The 22,779-nt window shown below is 38.6% G+C and overlaps 1 protein-coding gene across 9 annotated transcripts in view; it reads left to right on the top strand.

Annotated features, from left to right (window-relative positions):
* Positions 1–659: 659 nt before the first annotated feature.
* The window catches only part of LRRC4C (leucine rich repeat containing 4C), a 506,992-nt gene continuing 484,872 nt past the window's right edge, over positions 660–22,779 (top strand). For all 9 annotated transcript variants that reach the window (XM_032111687.1, XM_032111689.1, XM_032111688.1 and 6 more), the window contains exon 1: positions 660–1,295. The gene's annotated coding sequence lies outside the window, so the exon portion shown is untranslated. The remainder of the gene's footprint in view (positions 1,296–22,779) is intronic.

Below are 22,779 nucleotides of genomic sequence, written 5' to 3' on the forward strand. Positions count from 1 at the left end.
AGTGAAAGGTTTTGGCAGAGCAATTCTCAGTAAAGGAGGGAATTTCAGGCACCTTCATAAATGCAGTGCTGGATGTCTGCCTCCACTGACATTCTAATTTTTTCTTTTCCTGCCAGAAATCTTTTCTTTTCTAAAAATATTTACTTGACTCTGCATATTGCTGCCTAATCTAAAGATGGATAATATAGTGCTGATTTTAAAATCCCAATTGGTACAGGACATAAGAATGACTTTTAAAACATTGCTAAAATGATCCCTTTGGAACAATTTTTTAAAGTGATTATGCTCTTTTGGGTATAGTGTGGTTTCTACACTACCAACCCCCCCCACTCCCTCTCCCTATAACCACTGCTGCTGTCCTAATCTTCTAGACCATTTAGTACCCTCCTCTTATCCTAAGTAAAATACAACTGCTGGCTCTGATATTCATTAGGTGATAATCCAGATTAATTCAGACTTTGATGTAGAAACAAGTCCTATTTCAGCTGCCAAGAAATCCAGATTGCCCCATGGAAAATGCACACACACATGCACGTACATACACACACACACACGCAATATGTAGAATGCCTTAAAGAAACTGTAGCTAACCACCTTATTAGTATTCCTCCCTCCTCTGTGTTTCACTTGCAGCAACAGAGGGCTGAGCAAAATGCAGTAGAACAGGGACAGAGACAGAGCTGGCAATCATCTCGGTGCAGGCTGCTGAATGTAGGGGGTGGGGGGGATGCAGCAAAGCAAGATTAATAACCTTGCCATAATCCTGTGCACCCTGGAAGGAGATACCTCCGGTGACTGAGCTGTTCTTGTCTTGATTAATTGGACTGAGTGAATGAGTGGCTGGCAATCCACCTGGTTTGGAGGCGACCCCCTGGTTTTCTGCTCTCTGAATCCTCTACCCATCTGGGAAGGTAACAGTGAGACATACCATCTGCAGCACACACAGCAGCTATTGGAGGCTACTACTGACAGTTTGCACTACAGTTTTTTGGTGAGCAAGAAGCCAGGTATATTGTACAGTAGGATATTCTTGTGCTCAAGCTACCGAATTTCACAATCTGGTCCTTCAGCAGCCCCCTACGCTCCCTTTCCAATTGCCTTTGAGTTCTGGGCTTACTTTTGGCATGGACTCCTGGACGCATTTTGCTGGGGATGGAAGAGCAGTAAATGGAACCTCTGAAAACTAATTGTTTTGCTTGTGTGTGACTCGAGAAAGAAAAAAGCTAAAAGAATTAAATCCACTTGGAGGAATTTAAATTTCTTTGTGAGAAGTTTATAGAGGGACTGTTCTAAAGGTAAGTCCAGGGGATTGTCTACCCCTTCGGTTTCCTTGTTTGTTTCCTGCTTGCTTGCTTAAAGTAGGGAAAAAAGGCTAAAACATTGGTACTGGGTGCATACGGAGTGTGGTGTTTGTAAAGTCTGTGCTTGTAATTTGCATCCCCTTTTTACTTCCTTTTCTGGGTTGTTTTTTTTTTTTTTTTTTTTTTTTTCCCCCCTCCTTCTCCTGCCATTTGCACAGTAAAGATGCTTGCAAAATAATAATCTATAGGGCTTCTGGAAAATGTTAGTTAAATAGCACTATAAAGCTCCTTGTATTTCAAAGATAGTAGAATTTCTAGGACGAGAAATCTTTTAATTAAACAAGCTAAAATATTTGGAAAGTATCTAGAATGGGCAAGAAATGTAGTTTATACAGTATCTTCAGTAGAAGCCTCCATATTTTTATAAATCTTGTCTAGTTTTTTTCTCTGCATTTCAGTCAGCTCTGGAATGATGAATATGTAAGTACAAAGCTGTTTCTGCTGCCAAAGGAGAAGGTAGCAGAATAGGAATTTGTGGATTTGTGCATCCACTTACATGAAGTTCATCTGTTTGCTTCGACTTAACCTTTTGAATGCTGCTTTCATTTTTTTGGGGTTTTTTTGGCTACAGAATTTATACAATATGTAGGACCTAACAGTAATAACTCTTATGGTATAAAGTGCCAATCACAAATGGGGTCTTGTGGGCCATTAATTTTTGGTATGGGGGTGCTATTAAGCACTCAGGTGAGCAAAGTAAATGCCTCATCCAGCATGGCTCATGGCACTACAGAATTTCTGGAGATCTATCAGTTGTATTGCTCTGGCGCTACTCAGTATTTCAACCTGGCACTTTTCCTCCCCCTGCACCCCCTTCCACCAGTGCAGTTTCTACTGTAACAGTATGACTGTTGTAGCCTTTCCTATCGTTCTGTTAAATAATAGAAATAAAATACCATGGCACTGCAATAGAATCAGAGGTCTTGTAGTTGAGCTTTTTTTTTTTTTATTGCTGCACTTTTAGTACTTAGCATTCCCAAGGAGGCAAACAAACCATCTGTAAATACATTTCAAAGATGCTTCGTTCTCCGAGTGCAATTGCTAGGTACTCATGCCTTTTCAATTATATGAATATGAATGACTAATATGGAAGAATATGGTATCTCTTTGAAATACTGCATAGCTGGACACATAGTGTAAATAGACAAGGATCAAAATATAGTTCTACTGAAAAACCAGATGCTGAGGGGCTTCTATAAGTATGTATACATATGTAATGTATGCAAAGAAAAGGAGAATTACATCAGATTTGTAAATACAAGGATACATCAAATAGGGTGATCTATTTGGTACAAAGAAGTATAATGACCCTTCTTGTAACAGATCCTGTGTTGTAAAGCTAAAAACTTAATGAAAAGGCTCTGCTTCAGAGTAATCAAATCACTTTATATTATTGCATCCTGTCAGTCAGTCCCTCTATTTCCCACTGGTTTTGCATAACAGCTTTAAAGATGGATTAAGGAAGAAAGGAGAACTGGTTATAGGTGTGTTTCCCCTCATTTTCTGGAAGTGATGCTTCTGAATTGCATGTGCATTTACTGTATATGATTATGACAAACAGATCTCTTTCTGGGCAGGATGCAGTTTGCCATAGTTTTCCCTCATTGTACTTTCCTCAAGCCCTGATTGCATGTAGCACAGCAATCTTATTTCACCAGGCAATGAGCTATGTTCTCTTTTAACTATGGGGAACAGTCTCTGTGTAATGAGGGCTAAAAAAAAAAGTGTGTGTGAGAAGAAATGAAGAAATGACAACTGATGATTTTTAGAGCTTTACCCTGATTTTAGAATTGAAGTATAGAATGAGACTATCAAAGCAGAGATGTTGACTGGATGAAAGCAGGGGACAAATGTTCTGTCTGGAGATGAAACTTTCATGTTCCAGCGAAAAAGACAACACATTTTTCTTCACTTCCATTTCTATGTATTCTGATGTATGGAATATAAATTTAGTAGTGTTGCCTTAAACTGAGTGGAAGAGCAGTCACCTGTATGCTGGAAAAGAAGCATGTCATCACTCTTTATGGTGTCTAGCTGTTACTAATCATCTGTTTTTTCATGTAGTCATGTTTTTTCGTTATCTTCTTATATTGCAGACTAAAGCAAATGGTGGTTATTTGGTATTTTAACAGGCTCACTGAAGAGGAAACCTTGTGCTTCTCTTCTCGTGTTCCCTCGGTTGTGTTGGTTTAGTAGGTTTTCATTAGAACTTTCCTGCGATTTTGATTCAGATTTCTTAATTATACTGTCACACTTGCTATTTTGGGGGGTTTTTTTGCATCTCTTATATATTATATGGTATGTAATGTAACATGTTATCACAGGATCAATTTTGTTTTTTAATACCATTGTTATTCTAATGGTAAGAATGGAAATGAATAATACTCAGTTAGCAGGTTTTATGTGGGAACAGACTTTAGCACCAGTTGGACTGTGTGGGGGTTTTTTGTTTTTTAAAAAACCCAAACCAGTAGTTAATCTGTAAAAAGAATATTAAGTGTTTCATTTTAGTGACCCTTAGAATTTCAATTGCATCTCATAATGTAATGCCCCATATAGCTTCAGTCTCACCTAATGTGTAAAATCCATTCTACTCTGTGCTCTTTGGCTGCTTGTGTGAGCTCAATCCACTATCCACAAGATGCTTTGTGCATCTTGCTGGAATATGACAGGAAGGCCTGCTTGGGTCTTGCAGTAAGTGTGTCATAGGTAAAGTGTCTCAGTAGGAATATGGGTACAATGAGATTCTCATGAGCTGAATTGTCTAAACATTGTTTGAAGAATAAGTGGAAGATAACTGAAATTTCTTTTTCACTTAGTTCCAGTTAATTGAGCAGCTTCCTTTTCTTGTTGCTGAAGTCAGCCAACCAGGCACTAACCTTCTCCAGCACATGTTTCTGTGTTTCTAAGACCCAGGGTACTTTACACATGAATTCTTTCTTCTGAAACAAGCTGGGCTGACAACTGGTAAGGCAATCTTGAAGCAGTGCAGTGGAATAGAAGTAAGGGGAGACTGGGAAAGAGGAGATGTACCAGCAATTCCAGGACTTAAACCAAAAGAACAAGCTCCGTGGGATGGCAGAATACGTCATTTTGATTGCTGACTCATTGTGTTGGTCTGCAATATTATCTTACACTAATGTGGTGACACTGGCCTGGTTTTGAAATAAGGAAGCAGGAAAGAGTAGTTTATCAGGAACACATTGCTTACAAACATGTACCTCTTTGACAAATGGTCTGATCACTGGAAATTCATGCAGGTGGACTTAAGGTTCTTAACTCTTTAAAAGAATTAATAGTAAGTAAAATTTACTTTTTGCCACTTAAAGGAAAATGAAATTACAAAAATACATCCTTTGAAATGACAAGTCAGGTGAATGAAGTAAATTGCATTCCCCCCTCTCTTTCTGGATTACTCACCTTCCCATTTCTTTTCATTCTGTGTCAAAAGATAAAGTTTAGGAGTGAAGGAAGCTCCAAATTCCTGTTCCTGGGCTAACAAGCAAACGTGGTAGATAATATGCTGCTTAAGAGTCTTGAATCTAAAGCCAGTTAACTTTAATTTCTAAAACCAATTTCAGTATTCCTAGTTGGAAGTGTGAAAGTGGAGTTTGGGAGATTTGCTTAATTTCTTAGCTTGTCAAAAAGACAGTTAATTGGGTTGTTTAGGGAAGACACCAATTGTGGTGCTACTTATTATTTGGCTTTTCACAGATTGAGGTAGCTAGGAAGGCATCCTTTAATAGTAAGAGTTCCTTATATTTTTATCAAGTTAGTGCAGAAGTTCATGTACTTTTGAGTTGTATAAGAAAAATTTTAAAAATGGGAGAATATGTTTATTTAGATATTGTAGCTTTCAGGAGTGGTCCAAAAGAGTAGTGTTGAGAGCATGGTATATGTATAGGTGGGTATCTGCCCATATCTAGAGGCTGTTACTTTTCAGATTGCTAAAATAGTGGTGGTGAAATTTGCAAAGTTAAGATCAAATGACCCAGTGGTATGCTGAGTTTTCTACAGCCATTTCATATTGCTAAGCAGGAAACTTAGTGTTTTGGTGTTCTCAGAATTGGCAAGATGCTGCCATGTAAGAGCTCTTGCTGCCAAACTTAGAGTGGTTACATAAGGTAGAATCCTATTGATCCTGGGGGAGGGTGGTGGGCAGAGATTTCTTCAGAAACTGGAGACTTTCTTTCTCAGAACAGATACTGCAGAGGCAGAACTGTAGCAAGAAATCTAGGTCTCTTCCCAGTGTGTATTGAAGTTTTTTGCACAGACAATCATTTTGTTATTTGCCAAAATTTCTTTACTCAACTGGCCATCAGTGGTAAGTATTCTTAGTGCCTTGCAGAGGCTAACAGAAAGGTGTAAAACAAAAGCATGCTTGAATGAAGCTCATAACTGCAGACATGAAGGGTTTCTCTTCCTGCATTTTTTGCATATCTTTGAACTTGCAACCCTTGGCCAACAGCATTTTCCATAACCTCTATGGTAATTTTAGATGTTGTTTAGGTAGGTTAAATTTATGTCAAGGAATCATGAAGTCCACCATGTACTAGTAACTACAGAATAAGTTCCAGTCCCATTGTTTGTCCTGTTTACAAGAGTAAGAACAGACTTTTATCAGTCTGTTTAGCTTCTCTGAAACAGCTGATTTGGTGTGAAGGAAAGATGGCAAGTGAGGTGGGAGGGTAGTAACTCTTTTTTTGGAAATGTTTGCTTAAGTTCATTTAACTTCCTGTGGGAGCAATAGAGGGCCTCCCCTTTCTCTTGTTTAGTTGTAGGAGAAAATGCTGTCAGTGCAACACGGGGCCATCAAGAAGTGGGTATACTTTTTGTAGAATCTTGGCTTGCTTTTTCAAATATGCCAACCAGTATATGAACTTTACTGTATTTTCCGGTGTCCCAGCAATAAACTGGCAAATGAGAAAGAAAAGCAATGCTTCTATACGAGAAGTGGTGCACCACTAGCTTATTAAACACATTAAAGACATCATTTTGGTATAATTATGTAAACAAAGGGATGGCACTTCTTTGTCTGTGTGATTTCTCCCTCACCACTTATTGTTCATCAGTTAAGCATTGTTGAAAGCATCAGTAGTAGCTTCTAGCTGAAGAGACAAAGCAAAGGTGAGTGTTCTGAGGGTTAGGTCTTTTTCCAAAGGCTTCATGTTAGGGCTGCATTTTTTTCAACCTATTTTTCATTTTCTCTGCAGCCACTCATGATAACTCTGCATTTCATGCAAATCTATAAATCTTCACTATACCTTTGGTTATTTCAGGAAGAAAATTATGCACTTTGAAACTAAATGATCTACCTACTTAAAACCTGCAGGAGTACCTGCCTTCTGGAAAGCAGAAAGTTCAATAGGAAAAACTGGAGAGAAAAGGGTGGAATAAAATGAACTCAGAGATTACCCCAAAGGAAAAAACTGTTTTCTATTCTTGCAAGAGTACAAATAGCAATTGCAGTGTTCAGATTGCATGTGGAAGAAAGTTCCATTTTGCATGGAAAGGGCAGTTTGGCTGGGAGAAAATGGGTTGTAGAGTGTTCTTTTAAGCATCTCAAGCATATGCTTCAGAAATAAGTCAGGTCTCAAGTTTCCATTTTTATTTTGAATAAGGTTAATAACAGGGAGTGGCATTATGAAAACTCCATAAGGGATTTGGAACTCTCTTGAAAAAAGCTTTGAAAAGTTAAGGCTTGGATTGTCTAGGAAATCTGAAATACAGTTCCTTAAATAAAGGAATATATATTAAGTAAAAATAAAACAAGTCAGGACAGAACTTTGTGGAAGTACTGCTCCACTAAAGACTCTTCAGTTATTGTATTTAAATTAGGTTGTAAATATGAAAGTCATGTTCTTTATCTGTTCAGCTATGCAATCATTCTTCTCATTAACTAAAAATAGTTAATCTTAGGATCAGTTGAATTCAGAAAGCCTGAAGCAAACTGAGGCATGCAGAAGAGGTAATTTACTATGTAGGTATGCAAGAGCCTAAGTAGCCAGAAATAGGCTCAAATCAAGTGATACATTGAACATTTGTATCATGTAATAGAACTGAATGGGTAGGTATTTTCATTACTGGAAAAGAAAATGTTATGATTTCTGGAGATCATGAACTAGATCTCAGAATATTTGACAATGGTAGTTTTTATATAATCAGGCATATCTTCCATGAAAAATATAAGCCAAAATTGTGTAACTTTTGACCATCTTCAGCAACTAAGAAATTATGAATAGATTTATATTATCAGCTCTAGAATACGCAGAGGGATTTGGCTAAGTTAACGTATGGCTGGATTAATGTAACCTGTGCCATCAGGAAGTAAACAGTTTTCTTTCTCCTCTTCATGTTTCATATCACACCAGTTCCACATGGTTTTTTGCCTCCGAAATTACGGTGGGTGCTTGCAGTGGAGTGGGCTGTGTAGGGTAGCATTGCTCAGAGGCACTTCTTGTTTTCCTGTGACCTGCAGGAGAGTGTCTGTGCTCTTTACTGGAGAGCAAAGTGGCCTCGGGGAGCAAGGATTGCCCTGGTCCTCCTTGGCTCTGTCCTGTCCTGCAACTACCATGTGATTTAGATGAGTGGTAAGGCAGAAAGAGTATAGCCTGACTTGTGAGCTTTCCTTTTCCTCCTTTGTCATTGATATTCAAGGCTTGCTGCAGTAACCCGATGCCCTCCTTTTACAAAAGTCACAACCCTTTCAGACCACAAAAGATCCCCTCAGACTGGGATTCCCTTGACAATCAGCTTTATAGTTTAAGCAGCTTTATGAAATACGTACAACAGTGACAGTTGAGAGAGGTAACTAGGAGACTTCTTGTATTATAAATACTTAGCTTGGGAGTGTGTGCTTAAGGGTCTTACGATGCCTAAAAGAGTCTCTTAATCTGCCTTAATTCTTGTTATTATATTCTTTTTCTGAAGTAGGCGGAGATGCAAAATCTTTCTTTTAATTTACATGAATAGAGAAATTCCACACCTGTCTCATTGAACATTATATTTTTATGTGATATTTTGATTTATATGTTCTACTAGACATGCTTACAGAATGTAGAAAGGCAGGAAAATCTTTGTAAATTGTCTGTCCAAAAAACGTATATTTATGTAATGTAATTTCCTATTTGAAATCAAAGCTTTTTTGAATTATGAAGATTTCAATGATTTTTCCATCTGGAATGTAATGGAAGATTCTGAGGTCTAGGAGTGGAGAAGATCAGCTTACTTCAACATCTCTTATCTCTGTGACATAAACCTACTTCTTGGTCTTGGAATGAGCCAACTTGAATGTATGTTGGTGTCAGCAGGAAACAAGCTTCCCCAAAATCACCCTTCTCTTTATGCTTTTGGATATGGGAGGGTAAATTGTAGGAGAATGAAGGAGAATATAGGAAACCATACAAAGTCATGGCCTTGACGATACAGAGGAAGTAGAGATGGATACAGTTACTGCTCTGATATTCATAAATGATTACTTTGCTGGTAGAAATGAATTTTGTTTTTATTAAGGGAGGAGAGAAGTCATGACTTGACAAAATGTGCTTTCTAAATCTATGAATATTTGGAAAAATAACATTCATTTCTAGATGTAACATGAGTAATTATTTCCTAAGGTTATTTTGTCCTAGTTTTAATATCTATTATACAATGACAGTGATCTCCTTTTTTAAGCAGAAACCATGCCTGAGCTTTTAACACTTAAATTCTTTTACTTCTGAATGTTGCTGATAATTCTTTCTTTCCGTATTGTTTAACTCTAATTGGTGTACTAGAAGGCTGCTTTCATGATCTTGTCCAGGCCCTTGGGCAATGTAAATGAGTAGGTACTTCCAATAAGGATATCAGTTTATGAGAATAAACATTTGATCTCCAGTTGTTCTACAAATTGTTGTCTAAATAGTACTTTTCAAATGTAGGTGCATTTCCGAAGTCACTTCAGTGCTTAATTATTTAAGCCTAGCGGTGAGCACTACAAGAAGCAGTGGAGAAAAGGTCACTGGAGCAAGAAGAGCTTGTCTTCTACAAAAGGCCTTGATGTTCCATTTGATTTTAGTAGGATAACACAGACACTAGAAAACATTAAGAATTTAGGGTTACATGGGTTTTTTACCATTGTTAGTAATAGGACTGGAAATTGCCTTTTGTTAGTGTAATACTGTTTGAATTTTTAATATTACAAAGCTAAAGAAATGTTTTAATTGTTTCCTTTTCTAAAACAAATAATGAACATGCTCCTACACTAAAAATGTTTTGAGCAAGACTACTAGTGTAATACTATGGCATTTTGGTTTTTCTTTTAACATCACATCTTAAAGGCTGCTAGTTGAGCTGTTGATTTTTTTTTTTTCCCAGTTCTCTAGAGCCTCAATTTCATTTTTATGATTTGATGTTATTATTGAGAAGGAGTTGATGTGTGGGTGATATGAGATGAAACTAATGTGTTTTGTCCTTGCTTTCATCCCAGATTGGAAGTCTGTTGAATTCTGTTGTTTTAGTAGACAAAAGAAAATAATATACCTAATCAGTTGTCTCATTATACACGATCTATCCATTAGACATGATAATCCCCAATAGTACTGGAAATATGCACTGCCTTTAAATCTAGAGTAGTGCTCTGGCCCTTTTGGAGGGAGCAGGCTTTTTTCCTCTACTTGTTGACATTAACAAAGTCCAGGTAGGTACGGTCAAAAAGAATAGTCTTATACTTGATGTACTATAGGCGTATGCAGCTACTTTGTGATCTGTCTTACTTGCTTTTGCTTTCTCTGTGACCAGTTTTCCTGTAGAGTAAAGAGTGTATAGATTTATGTACTGTATAGACTACTAAAACTGTTATTGAGCTATATGCATTATACTGGTAAATTGTTCCCCCAGTGCATGGCTGCTACCCCTCAGGACAAAAATGAGAAGCTTCCCTGCCACCACCTTGTGTACTTCTGACACTTGTGCTTTTTCTGAATAACTTGCTTTCTCTGTATTACAGTAACAAATATCTTTAATGGCATTTCATTATACATATGATGCCCCAAGTTTCATAAAATGAGGAAATGCTTTTACTGGCTTGGGCTTTCAATTTCTACTTGCAGGCACTCAGCAAGCAGTAATTTTTTTGAATTTGTTGTTGAATGGCTGTTAAAATGCAGTTGTTTTGTGAGATAAAGCAATACTTCCCTTTAGAGATCATACTATTTAAATTGGCAGAACTGGAACAAAATGGGATGCCCAGCCAATGCATTATCGTAAGGATCAAGGCTATGGTTCAGATATTTGGTCTTTTGCTACCTGTGACCTTTAAAGATAAAATTATTCTATTTAAGCTGCTGCTCCCCAGGCAGGAGTGAGGATCAGTACACTAGTGTTACCTTGTTACTGCCTTTTGCATTACCTTCATTGGCTAAATATGTTTAAAGCTGCACTGCAGTAGTGTAGGACAGATGGAGAAAGGGATCACCCTGGAGATGCCTGCATCTGAACTACCTGCAACAAGCTCTAACTAGAACTTATGCAACTGCTATTCACATTGGATGAGGGCAATAAAAGTGGCTCACCATGTCAGGATAGTGGGCAGCTTTTGTGTCATTAGCAAGGTTAATTTTGGCTTTGTTTGTAAATACTGCCATTGTTAATTCATTCTTGTGCTTTGCTTGCCCTTTGCCGGTAAGGATGGACATGAAATATGCAAGCAACTTCTGACTCATTCTCTTTCACACCGGCTCAAGAATAATTTGAGAAGTATTAAGCACGAGTTGAGTCACTAAATCAACCATGAAGTTCTGACTTGCTGTATTGGAGGCTGTGTCTTGCTTTCCATTGTTTTGCATAGCTCCTGCTCACAGTGGGTGTGAAGATCCAGCCACAGTCTGTAGAGCAGCTTATGCTCACACATCGTGTTACAAACCTTGCTCTGGAATTGCAGAGGTTGAAGGTTGGTTGTTTCCCCCCAAGGGTAGAAACAACAAAGTAGGACTGTGAGATCAGTTTGAATAATAGAGATGAATATTACAAAACCCATACAGGTGTTGAGCTGCTTTAATTGCTTTGTAGCTGCATAGGGAAACTTGAGGACAGATATAGCTCTGAGGACACTGACTGCTAGAACCCAGAAGAGCTGGACCTTGCAGCAGCTCTGGGACTTAGAGACCCTACGGCAGTCCAGCCAGCTGATCCCAGCAAAGGCTCTGATTGCAGTGTTTGGTAGAATAACACCTGTAGCAAGAGTTTTAACAAAGTTAAGATTATGGTGCCTTGAAGCTTATAGTCACAAATTTAGAGGAATCTCTGCTCCCTGAAGATGATCCATATGGCATTTAATGAATATGATGATTATAGGCTTCCATCAAAAAGTAATATGACTGTGATGATTACGCTTAAATTTACGAACTATAATAAAACATTAATGCAACGTATTCCTGTTGCACTTGTTGAATTATCCCATAGCATTTAAGGTTTGGGTTGTTACTTTCTATTGAACTTGATTGGAGGATCCAAAAATAGAAAATTATTAATAAAAAGCAGACTTTCACCCTTACCCACCTTGGTATGTATTTCTTTACAGAGCAAGTATATTTAAGTTTAGGCTTTTATTTACTGTTGAAGCACAGAACAGCACTGTAACATTTGACCCCTTCTCATCTGTTGTGGTACAGAAGATTTGTTTAAAATGGTTCATAAAGATGGTGGCTTTGAGTTCTGGTTTTGGAAATTAATGCATTAAGAACTTGCAAATTCATAAGAGGTGATGAAACTATGTGGGGTTTAACGTTTTCAGTTCTTGGATATGACAGAGACAAAATTTGAACAATGTTTACATTTATTACTATGTATGTATAGTCTTACCCTAGAAAGCTTAAAAATAATTTAAAATTCCAAATCTGAACAAGAAAAAGCACTGAGTCCTTTGAGACAGTCCCTACCATCCTCTGCATAAATACAACTATGATTTAAAGAATACATTTAGTAACATTTTAGCTTTGTTATGATGTTTTGTCACCATCAACAAGGTTGTGTCTGTATCAAAATGCTTTGGGCTACTTTCTGTTATGAAATAACTTGAATTGACCTTGCCTTTTGACTTCAAATCTCCATAAATACAGATACTCCTTGTCTCTGCTGCCTTCATTGTTCTCTTAAACACTGCATGACACTAGTATTTTCAGGCTTTGTTTAGAGAGTAACACAGTATCTATTGAGCAGTCCATTCCAATTCTTGTTTATACAGCTAGAAATAGTGTGTATGAGCATATACACACATCTATTATTTTAGAAGTTTCAAGTGCTTCTGTCATAATCACTTCTGCTACAACAGAAGCTTATTTTCTGTCCAAACCACCAAAACTTCCTGTACTTGTGAGGTGAACAACTATCAGAAACTTTGTAGATGGCCTTTTTGTTTTAGCCTGTGGGAAGATTAAGTTTCAGCTGGAGTTGGAACTAGTGTCCTCCCCGCCTTGCCTCCAAACATTAGCTGCATGTTTCGCTAACCACAGCCATTTGCCTCCTCCCCCGTAGTAGCTTCCTCCATAGTGCTTCCTCCGCAAGCCTTTAGAAAGACTGTATCTGGAGCCCAGCATTAAAAGACCATTTAAGTGAGCCCTATCTCTACATTAAATCTTTTAATCTTTTCTCTTTGCTGGTTTTTTCCGAACTCCTTACTGAGTTTTATCACGATTGAAAGTAGTTTAAAAATCGGTTTGTTTTCTTGGTGACCTGGAGCTGCTTTATATGTAGCTCCTAAAGAAGCGCCTCTTCTAAATTCAATGTATTATGGTGCAGCTCCAGACTTGGGAGCAGCCGCCAGCAGGGCTCGTGGAGCACCGCTCCAGCTGCTTTTTCTGCCTAATTGCACCGAGAAGGGAAAGAGCGGAGTGGGGAGACAGCAGGGCTGACCGCGTTAAAGCATCGTGCCGCCCAGCGAGCAGGCGGAGGTGGTGCTAACAACTCATTAGTTTATTAGCTGCAGGTATGGTTGTGGCTTGATATGCTTACAGGCAAGCATGTAAATCCAATAAAAATGAGGTGAAATGGCCTTATTACCTCTTCCAATCTCCCCCCTCCCTTTTCTCATGACAGTATCTTCTCTGATACAGGTATATAATTTATTTGTTACCTGCTTTTGACCTGAAAAGCTAGCTAAGGTTCAGGGCATGAAGTACTGTGTTAAGAAGAGATGTTGATGACAATAACTTTTCTGAATCAGTTCACTGAGACATGAAGGAATTGAGCAACAGAACAATGACCTAAGCTTACTTCAGACACTGCTCATTTAAAAAAAAAAAAAAAAAAAAAAAAGAAAGCCTTAATGTTTAGAGTAAGAAATGGGTGGCTTTTGTTTGTGGTGTATGAATTTTGATCACTCCCTCTGATCCTTTTGGTTTTTTTTTTTTGTATGGAACTGGACTGGCTAATGTGACCACTAGTCATTGAGACATCTCTGCCCGGTCAGGGATGTGGAGGTTGCTGTATAAAGTACTTGGTTTGATGAAGGAGACTAAAACAATCTTGTAACGATAATGAATAGTGATTGTTTGTACCTTGGAACAACAAAAATTTTATAAAATCCATTTCTTTCCTAGCTGGAAGAACACAAATGCTCCATACCCCTCCCCTTTATATTTTTAATTTTTTATTTCTCTGCCACAGGGTCCTTTTGCCAGGTTGGATTTGGTAGTGTGGAGTGTCAGAAAGTAAATGACAGTACTTTGGATCTATTTAGTTCCTAAATGAATAATGAATATTTTCCCTTGAAAGAAAGACTATTTGGCTGCTTATGTGCTAGAATAGCTGGTAGGGTTAGAATTATCTTTAGGAATCAGAGTAAAATCCCATTCAGACAAATATAAAGTGTTCAGAACTCTTGTCTAATGATTCATGTAGATGTAGGTGTGCATAATCACATTACTTTTACCTGAGTCATGCTTTTTAAGGTAGTTTTTAAGTCACACCAAATCTGAATTTGGAAGATGCGAGATCATCAGTTCTACCCTAGTTGAAAGCTTTTCAGCAAAGTGCTATGGCCAAGGGCTAAAATTTGTGCAAAGTCCAAAGCTGCAAAATATTGAAGTTTCCTTTAATTATCTCAATTTGAAATTGGCCTTAATAGGAGTTATGACTATAAAAATTAAACCTATGACTCTGTCAGGAAACCAGTCATGTTCAGAGTCTAATGACTTGGAAAGTGATCCCATATCTATAGTCAACCTCACTACCAGTATAACAGTGTGTGACTGAATTCAAATAAGTGTTATTTCAATTTTTGTTCATCCACTTGACTCTTGAAGTATAATACTTTTTTTCTTGCTTGCTGCGTAGAACTAGACTTGCAGTAGGAAATTTAGTGGCTTGATTTACAGATGGGCTAAGTGATTTCATATGTCGTTAATACTTAGGAATCCATCAGTTGGGAAAAAAATCTTTTAATTCTACTTACTCTAAGTGTATAAGCATGATTAATTTTAGATTCAACCTGGAAATACAAAGTGGTCTCTTTTTTTTTCTTTCCCCATTAAAAAAAAAAAAAAAAAAAAAAATCTGCATCTGTTAAATGGAATTGCCTATGAAGTTTTGTAAGCCTGGAGAAAGACCAGTCCTTGAACTCTTTCAGGGCTATTTTGAAAAACATTGTGAAAGTTGGGCTATTCTTCTGTGTTTCTTTCAACTATCAAAATCTTGAGAATCACCAGCCTTTGTATTTCTGAAAACATTACTCCTTGCAGCAGCTTGTTAAACGACAGCTGATTCTAGGACTTTACATGTATATGTGAAAAGCTATAGCACAAATCAAACACTTGTAGAGGACTATAACACATATGTTACTGGTAATAAGGTACATTCACATGATGGAAATTATTCTAATTCTAATATACACATGTGGAAGTCAGGTGCTCATAGTAAGGCATGCTAGAGATTTATCTGTTTAAAGCACTTTATAACCATTTAAAAATGTTTCAGCATCCTTTGGATTAAAAAAACCAAACCAGTAAAATGGCCATTTTCCAAACAGAAAATGATACGGAAGTATTGGTAATTTTGGTGTATTTATCTTGGGGTAGCACTTTAGGAGCATCTTGCTACTTAACTAATGCTCACTCATTCATTATGTTTCATATGGGCCAGCATATTGGGGTATTCTGTTGGTGGAAGTCCAGTGCAACACTGGGTATAACATCAGCAAGATATTATAAATGTTCCTTCAGAAAAATCCACTTGCATATTGAAATTGTGCAAATACAATAAAATTATAATGACATATGTCATGGTTTATTCTGTGCCCCAAGTTAAGGTATTAATCTTTTTATTTAGGATGTTAAAGAATGAATGAACAGCTTAACACATGGCAAGCTATTTCCAAATAACTCTTCAAACGACTAGAACAGACATGTGAAGTAAAAAAAAAAAATAATCACTGTTTTCTTGGTTTCTTCTTTAGGTATGAAGAGTAATACCAGTGTCCAAAAGAAGCAGCTTTCTGCCCTGTAAATGATTCTTCCTCCTGCTTAGAACCAGACCTTTATTAATACTTTGTATAGTTGCCAGTAATTTTAGAGCTCTTTTGAAAACAGTTATTTGCTTCCACTTCTGTCTCACTTTCTGTTCTTATCTGTGTAAACTTCATCCTTTTCTGGGAAGAAAGACACTTTTCTTTCCCTCTGGAAATCTCACTTGACATTTAGCAAGGGATGTTTGTAAGAATGTCAGATTGATGAGAGCTGTTTGCTGAAGTCTCACCATGTTCATTCAGCTGAACAATATCTGTTGTTAACAGCTATAATTATTATGAACAGGTTTAAAAGGACAAGCTTATTCCTGTTCTTTGGCAAGATGCTTTTGAGCTGCTGGTTACTCAATAGGAGCACTTGGTGCATTACGTTGCTTTTCATCATCAAAGTGCTTACAGATATGGACTAATTAAGTGCATCAGAGGCTATCTGTAGGTCCCTTGGTGGAGGTGAAGTTAATAACTGCTTCTTTGTTTATGGTGTACATTTTGTGAATGTTTGGGTTCATACTAACAGGCAAGAGATAGAGACATGGCCCTTGTAGTTGAGGTATGAGTCTTTTGCTGAAGTTTTGCTTGGGACTTCTGGACATGGCTTCACATTTCCATATACCCTATGGGCATTCAGTAACTATCATTAAGGTTGGAAAAGACCTTGACTATCATTGAGTCAAACGATATAAAACTTTTCTTCTCTGGTAAGACAGGACAGCACAGATGTGGCTCTGAAATCAAGGTGAGGCAGTAGTGGACCTCCATACTGAAGGTGCTGGAAACTGCTACAAGAACTTCCAGGAATCTTGGGAAAATGAAATAAACTGAGTTTTGGAGTTACAAGTGTGCAATATTTCCAACTCAAGCAACATGATCCACAAGTTGCACTACTGAATCTTACAGTCCTTTAATTTTTATCTGGGATCTCTTTTTTTCACACAAGGTGATGGTTGTTCTGCAAAGGAAAATGAAACAAAGCAGATTACTTGGGCTTAACAGAATTGTCATGTGTCTTCAAATGTTTCTTAGCTAGCCAAGCATGGGATGTGAAATAAACATGAGACTCGTGTACTACATTGAGTATATTGTACTTTATTCTGGGCAGATATTTAAACAGATAAGTTCTTGGGGCCAGGCTCTAATGACTATTTGTGCTAATTGATAAAGAGCTTGCTGCATAGTAGCCTAAATGGTAATTGGGCCATATGTTAGGAAAAGAAAGCACACATTTTGCCAGCTGACTCCGTGTTGAAGGTACCTGGCAGAAGGAGACAATATCTGACCTCTGTATTTCATGTGCATGACACATGAAACTAGCAATCATAATGTAGCTGAATAGATACTGGAAGTGCAAAGCTCTTTTCCCAAAGTTTTTGAGAGAACATTGTGTCTGTGGAAGTATTTTGTATTGGTCATCCTGCTAGTTTGTGGTAGAAAGAAATATCTACATAAATTCCTCTTATGATTTGGAGGAAGGTGATAGCAAGTGAATTTCAATGCATCAATTTCAAAGCATCATAAACCATGTAATTTGCTGTTTGGGCATTTATATACATCATTGGAAAGAATTATGAAATAATGTTTAGCTGATTATTATTCCTAGTTAACTGAAGTATGCTCAGAACAGCTGTACTGCGCTTGAAACCATGTGACACATTTGAGCCTTTTATACTTGAGAGCAGTTATCAAGAGATCTCAAAAATGGATTTTCTTAGCTCTTGTGTGTCCCTTCTGCATAAACAAGCAGAATTCACTTTGAAAAGTTCTCCATGGTTACTAATTCTTATTGTGGCATTAATATCCATATTTGTTTCAGAAGGCTTGCATGTGTAGTAGTTGACTCTTCATAATCTGACACTTATTTGGACACATGAATCAGAATTGAGCTTTTAAAAATTCAGGCCTTTGTTCCTTCTGGTGCTGTTTAGAGTCAGTTATCATATTTGAGCTTTACACCCTCTCACTCCCCATTTTATATATCCACAGTTCTGGACAAAACACTGCTGATGATCACAAGACTCTGGTTGATCGCTGACATTGCTGGAAAATCATAGTCCCTGTCTCTCTGGGCTGAGTTTTTAGCTGGCCAGGTGTTTTTCTTTCAAGCCCTGAGGTACCGATAAATGGTTATAGAGAAGATCATTCACCTTTCTGTTGGTTTGCTAACTTCCTGTGAGCCTAAGTCCCCACTTTACAGCCTCTCTTTTGATGAAATTGTCCAAACTGACCCTGATTAGCATTTTTGGCTAATTAGCATTCTTGGGGTAGTTCACAATCCTTAAATACACAAAACTTCTGGGTGTGCTTTTTAGGATTTGTCTACTTACCTTTTTTTGTGATGTCTCATATTATTGGGTGTTATATTCACTTTGGGAATGATTTCTGGTGAAATGGAGTTAATGAAGGGAGAGATCAATCCACTTTGAGGCTACAAATTAGGATAGATTAAAGGATAAGCTTCTGTAGGTGTGAGTTTGGAAGGTTGTCAATGGTGTCTGTCCACAGAATGATCATCTGTACTTGTATAATTTTTGGCAGATGTCTAATGTCTTTTTAAAGACCTCCAATGATGAAGACTATACAGGCTCCCTAGGCACATTTGTCCTTTACATGAAGGTAGTGAGCTGTCATTGAGAAGTTGGCTGTAGAGTTTCAATATTATAAATGCAACTGTTAATATTAATGCAGTCAGGGCCCTCATCTGTACACCAATATATTTTTCCTTATTGCCATCAGCATGTGCTGGATGACTTCACAGATTACAGTCCTCTAACTAGAGCATGGCAAATTCTGCCAGAGATTAACTTTTCCAGGCCCAGTGTACTTTGTGTATTCTGCCAGACTATTCCTGGAAACCTGGGGGTTTGGTTTTACTTGGGACTGGTTCTGGGGAGATGGCAGGCATTTGTTCTGGAACCTGATTGAGTAAAGAGACAGCTGCTAAGGGCAGTCATGTGAAGAAAAATGTAGGGTTTTTTTCTTCCTAGTACCTTGTGGTTTGCTATCTGGAGTCACTTTGCTTATAACTATGTGATCTTCCCTGCAGCGACTGAGTATGTTTTCATAAACAGAACATAATTGATTTGATAATGCTTTATACGAGTAGGGATGTTTCCATACCTTAAAGGTAAGGATACCAGACAAATGGTAAGAGCAGATGGCACTGTCATTATCAGAGGAAAACAGCTAAAGAAGTTGCTTGAGAGGGGGAAGTGAATCAAAGAATACTATGCATAAGCATGCTCTCAGCTCTCTTTGCATACTTAGCATTTCAGATTCAGCTCATACCTTCTCATGCTGCTTTTGCTACTTTGCTTTCAGCTGCAGGCAAGTCCTCCCTCTGCTCTAAAGACATAAAAACAATGGCAGAGCTGTTGACCTATGAAGCAGCTGGGTGGGAGGATGTAGTAAAAATCTGGTCTCCTATGGCTAGAGTCAGTCTCAGAGTACTGAGTGACCAGGAGTAGAAACAGAGATGGGACAAGGTGGGAATCATACCAGTTGAGAAAAACAAGCCTTGCTCAAGCATCTGGAGCTAAGCAGTCTCCTTGTTTATTTCTCCAAGTGCTCTGTCCGGTTTTATCTCCCATATGTGTTTAGCTGCTTGTGGTGCTTGCTTGCTAAGATTTATGAAGTCTGCATAATGTGACAGCATGTTGATCAGCTTTCCTTTTTAGAGCACTGTATTGGTGTAATTGCCCCTAAGATGAACCAAGTCAGTGTTGAAACTTTGCCTGTGGGGAGAAATGCAGTCTAGTGGTCTTAGTCTGGGGCTAGAAATGGAAATTTTGGTGTGTTACTGATTTGTGAGTAGGTTTTTGTCACAAAGTCACCACCCAGCAACAGGAAAAAAACTTGAAACCTGAAACAACTTTCTGTAAATCTGGCTCTGGAAATAAAACATTCACTAGTCTGTCTGCCTGGAGATATGTTTGTTGGTTTTAAAGTGGTTGGAGACATAGGTATGCAGTTATAGTACAAAACATTGTCATGTTTTCTTTGTGTGTCGCTATTAAAGTTTTAAATTTTATTTCTTATCATCCAGCTGTGGGTTTTTTGTGATGTGAATTCTAGTTAATACAAATGTTTTCCCCAGACTTTTTTGTTTGGATTTTTAAAAATATAATCGAAAGTATTCCTTTCCCCTCTCCTGAATCCTTATTTTTATAAGGACTGTTGAGTTGGCTGTTTCACATATCACGTGTTAACTGATTTTTAACTTGCTATTTTGTTACATTGGTTCTTAGGCTCCCCAGAATGTGTTTCTATTGTGCTATAAGCTGTGCAAATGAAGAGAGAGGTGATTTCTCCCTGCAAGAGTCTGTGCTTTCATGTGTGAGCTGGGGGTCATGGATTGTTCAGACACAGAGAAGAAATTATAGTGTGTGAAAGGTTCTTAATACATCAAATACGATGTAGGCAAAAAAAAAATCTATTTTTGGAGTCAGGCTATCTATTTATAGTTCTTTGCACACCTTTCTAAGAGATACATTAAAACTGCAGCACCTGACGTGATCTAGCAATCAGCTCCCTGAGAAGGTGCTCTTTGAGCGAAAAGGGATGGAGAGGATAAGGAAGATCAAAGAGCAGGTTCCTTAGTGGCCCTTATTGTGCAAATTACCTGCCACAAAGCCCTTTCCTGCCTCGCCGCTCGCCTGCAGGAGCAGAGCGGTGCCGGCCGCCCTGGGGATGCCGCTCGGCGCTCCTGCCGCGGCGGCTGCCCCGCGGCCCCGCTCCCGGGCGCTGCGGCACTCGCTGCTCGGCAGCGGGCCCCCTCCCGGCTGTCAGCTTCCCGGCCGCTGCCGGCAGCCGGAGCGCAGCTCTGGAGTCCCTAGTGGTAACGGCAGGGAAACAAACAGCTCCTTTTTCCCTCTGTATCCTCGGCAAAGAATGAGACCGGCACCGCAGCTGCACCGCGGTGAGCGCTAACCGGCGGCTTTACTCGGTGCCACTTTCTGACCTCGTTTTCTTTTGGCATGCTGTATGTACCTTAGCCGTGTGGCTGCTGTTTTGTGTCACACTTGCAATCAATTCTCAGCAGGGCTTCTCTGTCCTTCCAATTTTCTTGTATAACTCTATTGCAGTATCTTCATCCTGAGGGAGCTGCTGCAACTGAAGAGCAGTGGGAGTAAATAAGTTGCTTTGCGTGGCTTGCTTGTTTTCCTTTTACCTTCAGGCCAAGTTCTTAATAGTGCAAAAGCAAGTTTTCCTCTATATCTTGGCAGAATCTGTGAGCACTCTTTTTTTTTTAATGCTAATTTTTATCATAATAGTGTGACCCAGGGTAAAACTTGAGTCGTTACTATCAACCTGTGTACCTTCTGTGAAAAATGCTTGTGAAGTGTTGTGGGTGTGCTGGAATATTCGTAATAAAGATGAGGATGTGAATCTCTAATACCAGCAGTACTATAGGATGTTGCCAGGTACTGCATCTCCTCTGGTTTTACACCTTCCAGCTGAAGTACCTTGTCTCTTATGCACTTTGCATTTTATGCTTATGCTTTTATGTAATATTTTGCATTTCTATAGGTGTTTGATTATTATTTTGGTCTGAAATATTTTCTGCTGTTTCAATATCCACCACCTTTTGCCCCTTGCTCATGACTTTACACTCTGCAGAGCAAAGAACAATTTTGCAGTCTGGTGTGTGCCAGTGGTACAAAGCCTGGTCGAAACAAGCAGCTCTGGTGACAATTAGTGACTTGATTTATGTTGGGTATTGAACAGGCAGGGTACAAGTGCATGTGTTTCACCAAGTGTGAAGTAGGACATAGCAGACTGGTAGGGTCTGCAGCAAAGGGCAGACGTAACCTTAAGTGGGATTTGTATCCGCGTATCCAGGTTGCTTTCTGTCATCCTGTAACCAAGGCCTCGGGAGTCACGTGTCCCTTTCTGCAGTGTTGGTGCTGTAAGTGGAGTTGCTCAAGGCTGTGTATAAAACCTCACTACAGGTATAGTTTAACTATTCACTCTTCAGTTGCAGAAGAGTGAGGAGCACTGTCTCTGTACCTTGTCAACGCGTATGTGCTGCAAAAGATTTTTCTGTCATATCTATACCCACATGTATTTCGTTCCTCTTGCATAATTCATTGTTGAAGAATTTGCATTTCCCTGAAGTTGAAAGTTCCAAGAGCGCATTGTAATGATGAGAGAAATGGGGGCAGAAGGAGCTGACTGGGTTTGGCTTTTTTTTGACCTAGCACTTTTGCAGATGCATTTATTGTACAAAAATCTCTCAACGAAGAGGCAGCTGAACTGGTGCCAGTGGAATACTTCAGACTGTAAAGGTGACAAGACCAATTTATATTTACACTTGAAAAAGCATTTTCTGAGCTGTCTCAGCACAAGTTGACCATCTGTCTGTGTCCCCTGCTAACCCAGCAGTGAGGGAGAGCTAGACCTTTGGCTGTCTACTGTATACAGACACCCACATGCTTTCCTTTTTTTTTCTCCTCCTCCAAGTCAGTAGTTTACCGCATGTTTGATATGGGAAATAGTCATGGACAAATGGGTGACTGTTTTGGACAGGTATACAACAGGGAGGTTTTGGGGTGGTACCAGGTAGGGAACTGTTGTCACAGGTAATACCATACAAGTGGCCTGTACAAGAACCAGTTTCTAGTAGTTGGAGATCTGATAAAATGCATAGAAAATGTGTTGGGATAGCTCCAGCAGTTTGAAAGATCTCACTACTGTTGAATAAGAGAGTGAGCATGTATGCTAAAGCAAGCATGTGGCTTTCTTCACAGATCAGCATGTGAATCTTTCACGTGGGGCTCCTTCCTCTTAAAGCAGATGAGCAAAGGACACTTCCAAGAAACGCTGTTGACTACTACATTTTAGTAACTTAGTTTGTTGTGTTGTTTTTTTTAAACAAGGTGGCATACATCAACAAGGATTCAAAGCACATAATAAAAGAAACTTGGT

Source organism: Corvus moneduloides, chromosome 6, assembly GCF_009650955.1.
Source record: "Corvus moneduloides isolate bCorMon1 chromosome 6, bCorMon1.pri, whole genome shotgun sequence".
NCBI classification, from domain to species: Eukaryota; Metazoa; Chordata; class Aves; order Passeriformes; family Corvidae; genus Corvus; species Corvus moneduloides.